The sequence below is a fragment of the Brassica napus genome, chromosome C3 (assembly GCF_020379485.1).
Source record: "Brassica napus cultivar Da-Ae chromosome C3, Da-Ae, whole genome shotgun sequence".
Lineage (NCBI taxonomy): Eukaryota > Viridiplantae > Streptophyta > Magnoliopsida > Brassicales > Brassicaceae > Brassica > Brassica napus.
Genome location: NC_063446.1, coordinates 1,596,394 through 1,603,186, shown reverse-complemented (window position 1 = coordinate 1,603,186; position 6,793 = coordinate 1,596,394). Strand labels below are relative to the sequence as shown.

Below are 6,793 nucleotides of genomic sequence, written 5' to 3'. Positions count from 1 at the left end.
CGATTTCTATGCCTACAAGAGCATAACTGTGGGGCTTACACACGTGCGATTCGACGCGGCACGTGTAAATTGGTTAAATTGAAACCGTGCGTATCCATCCGGTTTTGAATCAAACTGGTAGGTCAATTGTACGTTGGGTTGATCAAAGTTATGAATGTTTGACCCTGAGTTTTTTTTTTTGTACGTAAGAGAGGAATCAAGGTGGTTCATGATTTGGTAGTCATACTCTCGCTGGTTCTCTTTTCCGGTTTAGAAGTTAGAAAAGAAGATTACATTTAACAATACTAAAAATAGTGTTTTTATTTCTAACAACAACCGACCTTAGCTCAGTTGGTAGAGCGGAAGACTGTAGTCGGTGACAGCAAATCTTTAGGTCGCTGGTTCGATTCCGGCAGGTCGGAATTATTGTTTTGCCACTCGTTTCTTATTTTTAAACGTAACCCAAAAAAAAAGTTAGTTGTGTTGGAATGAAAAACTTTGCAGAGATGGAGAAAGTGTTTTAAGTGTTTGAAGAGAAAGAAATTTTGTGAAAAAGAAAGATTTTATAACTTAGAAGAAGATTTTTATTACTTGTTACAAGCTTTGTTTATTTCTTGGTGATACAAAATGAAAAGAGAGTGGAGGTATTTATAGCCTCCAAAGTACAAAATATCTTACATATTTTAATCTTAAATCTAGAAAATTCTACTTAAAAATCTAGATTATTTTATCTTAATTATCTAGATAATTCTATAAGAATATATAGATTTTTATTTTAAGGAGGTGAATGATTTTTCTAGAATTTGGGCTAAGTTTTGGATCAACACATGATTAACCCAATGATGTTTGATCCAAATCAAGTTTAGTTTTCAACACCCCCTCTTAAACTTGATTTGGTTACTCCGAGTAAGCTCCTCATCTTGATGAACTCTTCTCACTTGAGTGGCTTGGTGAAGATATCAGCTACTTGATCATTTGTCTTCACATACTCTAACTGCACATCCATCTTGGTAACACATTCTCTAATGTAGTGATAACGAGTATCGATGTGTTTACTCCGATCATGGAAGACTGGATTCTTCGCCAATGCTATTGCCGACTTGTTATCCACAAAGATTTTCGTTGGCTCCTCTTGTGGTAAGTTCAGCTCCTTTAGCAAGTTTCGTAACCAAATAGCATGGCAAACACATGAAGTAGCTACCACATACTCCGCTTCACAAGTAGAAAGAGTGACTATTGGTTGCTTCTTTGACATCCATGTGAAAGCGGTTTCTCCAATGAAAAACACGAAGCCACTTGTGCTTTTACGGTCATCTACATCTCCACCCCAATCGCTATCGCTATATCCAATAAGCCTGTAATCTTCAGAGATAGAGTAGTACAAGCCAAAGTTGATTGTACCTTTGATATAGCGTAGGATCCTCTTAGCTGCCTTGAAATGAGTTGTTGTTGGATGCTCCATGTATCGACTCACAACTCCAACTGCATGTAGGATGTCGGGCCTTGTGCACGTTAGATATCGTAAGCTTCCAACCAAACTTTTTTAGAGTGTTGGATCCACACTCTCTCCTTCTTCTTCCTTTGATAACTTGACTCCACATTCCATTGGCGTGCAAACTGGATTTGAGTCATCCATCTTGAACTTCTTAAGCACCTCTTTAACATAGCCTTCTTGAGTAATGAAGATTCCATTTTCATCTTGCTTTACGTCAATGCCAAGGTAGTATGACATCAATCCAATGTCGGTCATCTCGAACTCCTTTGTCATCTCCATCTTGAAATCTTCAAACATAATCGGATTGTTGCCAGTGAATATCAAGTCATCAACATATAAGCATGCAATCAATAGATCATTGTTTTGAGTTTTGATATAAAGTGCATGCTCATATGGACACTTGATGAAGCCTTTCTCCTTGAAGTACTTATCAATCCGAGTGTTCCATGCTCTTGGTGCTTGCTTTAATCCATAAAGGGCCTTCTTCAGCCTTAAGACTTTGTCTTCTTCCCCTTTGACTATGTAGCCTTGTGGTTGCTCAATGTAGACTTCTTCCTCAAGGTCTCCATTTAAGAAGGCTGATTTTACATCCATTTGATGTATCTTCCAACTCTTTTGGGCTGCCAATGAAATGATTAGTCTAACCGTTTCTAAGCGAGCAACTGGAGCAAATACCTCATCAGAGTCGATCCCGGCTCTTTGACTATAGCCTTTTGCCACCAATCTTGCCTTGTACCTTTCAAGTTCTCCTTTAGAGTTCTTCTTTGCCTTGTACACCCACTTCACACCAATTGCCTTGTGTCCATTTGGAAGTGAAGCTAACTTCCATGTATCATTCTTTTGAATCGACTTGATTTCCTCATCCATTGCACTTTTCCATGACTTCTTTTCTTGGGCTTCTTCAAAGTTCATAGGCTCGCAATCCGCAAATAGACAAAATAGAGTAAGATTGTCTTGATTTTCGATTACCTCGTAGATGTCTTGTAGACTTCTAAAACGTGGAGTCCTTTCACTTGAGCTTTCATCTCCTTGAGAACTTGTTGTTGGTGAAGTTGGTAGTGTAGCTGTCTCTTCTCTCGGTTGCTCCACATTCTCTTCTTCAAAGGATGGAAAGAAGTTGTAGTCTTCATTATTTGATCTCCAATCCCATTCTCCTTCTTCATCAAAGATGACATTCCGACTAATGATTGTCTTCTTTGTTTCAGGATTGTAGAGCTTGTAGCCTTTGGAGTTAGCGTCATACCCAATGAAGATGTACTTCTCACTTTTATCATCTAGTTTGCTCCGCTTCTCGTCTGGAACATGAGTGTGAGCAATGCTTCCAAAGACTCTTAGGTGTGAGACTCCAGGCTTCCTTCCGCTCCAAGCTTCTTGTGGTGTCTTTTCTAAAACACTCTTTGTTGGAGAATGGTTTGATATATAAACCGCACAAGCAACTGCTTCTGCCCACAACTCCTTTGGTAGCTTCTTACTCTTGAGCATGCTTCTTGCCATCTCAAGTATTGTCCTATTCTTTCTTTCCGCTACTCCATTTTGTTGAGGGGTTCTTGGCACCGTCAACTGTCTTCGAATGCCATTATCTTCACAATACTTCAGAAACTCCTTGGACATGAATTCTCCTCCTCGATCTGATCTCATGGACTTGATCTTAAGACCACTTTCCTTCTCAACATGGGCTTTGAACTTTTTGAAATTTTCAAACACTTGTGATTTTTGTTTCAAAAAGTAAACCCATGTTTTTCTTGAAAAGTCATCAATAAAGAGAAGGAAGTAGTTACTCTTACCAAGTGAACTTGGTTTGATTGGCCCACATACATCTGTATGTATGAGTTCTAGTGGCTTTCTTGCTCTTGTCTCCGACTCCTTTGGAAAACTCATCTTGAATTGCTTTCCAAGTAAGCAACCTTCACACACTTGATTTGGATGATTGATGCAAGGTAATCCTTTCACCATTTCTTTCTTGGAAATTAGCTCTAAGCCTCCAAAGTTGAGATGCCCAAATCGAAGATGCCAAAGCCAAGATTCCTCCTTGTAGCACATCTTGAGACATCGTGCAATGTCATTTTGAATGTTTAGGACAAACATTCTATTGCTTTACATTGGCACCTTTGTGATGAGATTATTTACATTATCTCTTAAAGAAAGGCTATTATCTTTTAGTCGAATGTCATAACCTTTCTCTAAGAGTTGTCCTAGGCTCAAGATGTTGGTCTTCATGCTTGGAATGTAGTAAACGTTGGAAATGAATTGATGATCTCCATTCTTCAAGCGGATGAGAATATTTCCTTTACCTTTCACTTCCATCTTCGATTCATCTCCTAAAGCCACATCAGTTTTCACCGATTCATCAAGCTCCACGAACATGTTTTTATTTCCACACATGTGGTTGCTTGCACCACTATCAAGGTACCACTTGTGAACCTCATTTGGTTCATCTTTCTTGTAAGCCATCAATAGCATATCTTCTTGTTTACGCCGTTCTTCAACATAGTTGGACTTCTCTTCAACTCTATTGTTGTTTGGAGTTTTACATTCAGAAGCATAATGTCCAAACTTTCCGCAACTATAGCATTTGATGCTTGATTTATCGTACCTTGATTTTGGGTTTCCTCTTCCACGACCTCGTGATGAATTCTCTCCTCTTTGGTTGAAGTTGTCTTCATATGGTCTCCAACCTCGTCCATTTACACCACGACCTTGTCCTCGAAAATGACCACCACCATGTCTCGGATGATTTTGGCCACTTTCTTCCTTGTGATCAATTCTCATCTTGAGAACTTGCTCCACAATATCTTCTTTCTTCTTCTTCTTTTCTTCATAAGCTTGTAGTGATCCAAGAAGTTTCTCCATTGTCATAGTCTCCAAGTCTTTTGTCTCTTCAATCACGGTGACGATATGCTCGAATTTTGAATCCAATGATCTAAGAACTTTCTCCATGATTCTCACCTCATCTAACTTCTCACCATTTCTTTTTAGGTTATTAGTAACCGTCAAGACTCTTGAGAAGTAATCTGAGATGAGTTCTCCTTCCTTCATTTGTAACGCTTCAAATTCTCCTCTTAGAGTTTGAAGACGTACCTTCTTAACTTGTTCCGCTCCCTTGTAAGATGTCTGAAGCTTCTCCCATGCTTCTTTGGATGTCTTTGCTCCAGCAACCTTCTCAAATGTATCTTCATCTAATCCTTGATAGATTAGACAGAGAGCCTTCTTGTCTCTCTTCCTTGAATCTCTCAAACCATCCTTTTGAGTTTGAGATAGACCACCATCATTCTCCGGTTCATTGAAGCCTTTCTCGACTATCTCCCATACATCATGTGCTCCTAGGATAGCCATCAGCCTAAGACTCCAATTGTCATAGTTGCTCTTAGTGAGTAATGGAACTTGGAAGGGAACACCATTGTTCGCCATCTTCAAAAAGAACTTGTAGCTCTGATACCACTTTGTTGGAATGAAAAACTTTGTAGAGATGGAGAAAGTGTTTTAAGTGTTTGAAGAGAAAGAAATTTTGTGAAGAAGAAAGATTTTATAACTTAGAAGAAGATTTTTATTACTTGTTACAAGCTTTGTTTATTTCTTGGTGATACAAAATGAAAAGAGAGTGGAGGTATTTATAGCCTCCAAAGTACAAAATATCTTACATATTTTAATCTTAAATCTAGAGAATTCTACTTAAAAATCTAGATTATTTTATCTTAATTATCTAGATAATTCTATAAGAATATCTAGATTTTTATTTTAAGGAGGTGGATGATTTTTCTAGAATTTGGGCTAAGTTTTGGATCAACACATGATTAACCCAATGATGTTTGATCCAAATCAAGTTTAGTTTTTAACAAGTTGTGGTCTTAAAACCCATTTTCGGGCTGATAAAATGGGCCGGACTATTTAGAAAACTGAAGTGGGCTGCGTTGTATACATTATTACAATGAATGTGAGTCGGTGCAATTTGAACATCCCCATGGCCCATACGAAGGAAACAAGCAATATATACGTCTTCTTATTTGATTTTGTTTTTGTATAACAAGTATGCATGCATAGTTTGCATACATACGTCTTCGGGCCGATAAGTTTGAAAAGGAAGGCTAAAGGAAGTGGTTGAGATCTGTGAGAGCTTAAAAGGCCGCAAATGTTGAAAGGACGGTGCTAGGCAGGCGTGCGTGCGGTGCTGTTGGCCATACCCATTTCCGTTGACGTCAGCATTCTGATTATAGATATTCTCTTCTTTCCATATATCTGTCGGGATAGATAATAACTGTATTTATATTTAATATTTTGAATTGTTTTGTAAGCAACTGTCGATATCTGAACTCACATCAAACAATTTTAGAATTAAGTGGAAATATGATAAACATGAGTTAAATGTTGATCACTTGCCATGTCTTTGACTATATGCGAGAAGGGGAGAAGACTAAAGATAGTCACAAAAATGCTGACAAAATCAAAGCAATATATAAAAATGCTAACAATAGTTCATCATAAAAATTCTTTATTTATCTATTTTATAAATTTTACTTATCACTAGTAACCAATATATGTGATAGCGCTACATCCGCGCGTTGCTATATATATATAATGCTTTTGATGTTCCACGAATGTCATGAAGTACAGATTTTGGTCGGCGGCCGAGATCCATATACCAAGCACTAACCATTTACGATATAATATGTATAAAAGATGAATTTTTTTTGTCAACATGTAAAAAATGAATTAACAAAAATAAGTTGAAAGAAAGGTTCACAAACAAAGAAAAAAGACAAAAGAAAGAGGAGACAACGCGTTGGTTTGAAAGTGTTTATTTACACCAAAATTGATTATCATTGTAAGTTGTAACCATCATTTCAGTTGACATGATGATATGAGGAACGAGTCTGAATTTCAAAACGAAATCATTTTTTCACTTCTGAAAATATGTACATTAAATCTAACTCAAATGTTAATTCCTATAAATTTAGTTATTTTCATCATGTGTGCACTATTTTATGAATCCGCATTACACATTTCCCATATCATTTTGTATACCATAAATAACGTATATGCATGTTTGTATTTTTAAAATAAAAAAACGAGAGAAAATAATATGAAAACATGGGTCAAAAGGAGTCAACCCAACCTCTTTGGATTGAGAAAGTCAAGGAGTTGAACAAGCCGTATGGAATCTGTTTTGGTCAAGTTTTCATACTTGTTACTTCCAATCCCATTTCTTTTTTGAGAACTGAATAGGGGAAGATTCGGATCGGGTCGTTGCGGATCCGGGTACTTCGGGTCTAAGAGTTTAAGATCTGATGATAGGGTAATTTGAAATTCTCGGTTTGGAATTGG

General features: G+C 37.3%; 1 non-coding gene across 1 annotated transcript; it reads left to right on the top strand.

Annotated features, from left to right (window-relative positions):
- The first annotated feature begins 315 nt into the window (after positions 1-315).
- Positions 316-401, top strand: TRNAY-GUA. The gene is given in 2 exon segments: positions 316-352; positions 366-401. It is a non-coding gene; the product is annotated as a tRNA-Tyr (tRNA).
- The last annotated feature ends 6,392 nt before the right edge of the window (positions 402-6,793 follow it).